Here is a 2,218-nt window from a genome sequence, read left to right on the forward strand (position 1 = left end):
TAATAATAATAATAATAATAATACGGGGAATCAGAGATATAAATAACATTTGTCTTTTTAGCGTTGTAGCTTCTAAGCTTTATAGAATTTTAAAAAAAATCTTATCGCAATAAACCAACATTATTAGACATTACAATAAATATTAAATTTATACATTACTGAATTTACATGATTTTAAATATGTACTCGGTTTTGTATCTATTTTTGTGATAAAATCAAATGATGTAACTTCCTTAAAAATTTGTATTTTTCCTTGAACCAAAAAATTTTTTTAACATAAAATAATTGTTATGTTCTAAAATTTTTTAGTGGTATTCAAAGATTGTGTTTTAGTCATTAGATCCTTTTGCCAGCGAAAGAAATGTATTATTCGGTTGTATCTTGCTTTCTCCTAATTATAAGTTTTTTTCTATGATATGAAAGAAGGCATTGGAACGAATACAATTTTTGTGAAATATCACTCGCAGCGATCATATTTCCATAAAATTTATAGAAGTATGCAAATTATGAATATTTTTGATTCGCATACGACGTTCTCCAACATATGGTTTCATTCGAAAGATTCACCAAAGTCTTAGTTTCTTTATGAAAATGTATTCCAGAAATAGATTAATTTTCGTTGATAATTTTTTTTTTATCACATTATTCCAAAATGTTAGAAAATTGAATGCATTATTGTATCAATCATTTTATGCGTGTACGTAATAATCATCGTAAATGATTTGTTATCTAATTTACTAATTATCAAAAATCAATAAAGTTCCTTTAATTTATTGCAATTTTCTTTTTTCCTTTTTATTCCCTTTGCTATATTGTGTGAGATTTCTGCAATTTTTTAAACTTATTAGCTAATTGGAAATCATTGTATACACATTTAAAACCTATAAAGTTATTTTTATACCTCCGAAAAAAGGTCATCTTCAACACAGACGAAAGAGATACTCAAGAATGAGAAGGTTATTACGTAATAATATTTCCAGACATATCACATATTTTTGCGATTGCATAATTAATGTTGAACACATTACCAACGTTTTGGTAAAACACACTTCGATTCACACAGTTATCGCATAAATCATCAAATTCATAAATCACTAATATTTTGTAATTATAATAGTTAATTAAATTAAACGTTGTAGAAATATACAAATTTACTTGTTATAGTATTATCCGTTATCTGTTTCCCATTATATATTATCTGTTATTTGTTATCTATTATTTATTATTTACTATTTAATATCAATTATTTATTATTTATTACGTAATATTTACCATTTATCATCCATTGTATTTTTATTATACTGTAATATTAATTTAAAACTATACGACACGCAATGTTAAAAATGAGTGTAAATTATAATTATGTTAAAGAAGGAAATAAATCCTGAAATATCCGAATTCTAACCTGTCATCAATCTCACTGTCAAATCCTTTTATGCCTTATATTAACAGCTGTACAGGGTGTCCAAAAAGGATGGGACCAAACTAAGGCTACGTATTACCGAGGTTAAAGGGATGAAAAAAGTTCATACAAACTTATGTCCGAAAAGGCTTTATTAAAAAGTAGAGAATCGTATACGTAATACAAATTCTCAATAAAGAATTTTCTTTTGATGGGGGGGAGAGAATTTTCAAATATTTCTTACAAGTGTCACAAAAAATCTCAAATATCTTTAAAGGCCTATATCTTTTTAACGAAGTATTTCCGGACATAAGTTTATATGCATTTTATTTCATCTATTTGACCTTGGTAACACGTACTCTACGTAAGCTTGGTCCCAACCTTTCTAGACACCTTGTATATATTTAGAAATATTTGCATTATTACACCATACTGGATCACACGTGTAACACCATAAAAATCATACACGATTTTGTAACGATACCACGAACAAAATAGCTTAGTAGTGAAAAAAATAACCTTATATACAGGATTATACAAGCAATCGATTTGGACAACATGGAAATGTCAAATCGGAGAATAAATTTTGCTGAGTTCTTTTTACTTGTCTGGTTACTTTTATCTTCTTCTCTCCTCCTCTCTCACTCTCTCCTGCATCTTCAAACTGTAGCTTCTTCTTTTTCGGATAGCATGACATTTGGGGAAAGTGATGTCCAGGGATTCGTATAAAAGCACAATCATGTTACTCAGGAACCACATTTGAACTCATAGTGCTCTCCATTGGATTTGGCTAGTAGCGATCACCTCTCTTCCAAA

This window comes from Eufriesea mexicana, unplaced genomic scaffold (genome assembly GCF_001483705.2).
Source record: "Eufriesea mexicana isolate 0111107269 unplaced genomic scaffold, ASM148370v2 scaffold1809, whole genome shotgun sequence".
Lineage (NCBI taxonomy): Eukaryota > Metazoa > Arthropoda > Insecta > Hymenoptera > Apidae > Eufriesea > Eufriesea mexicana.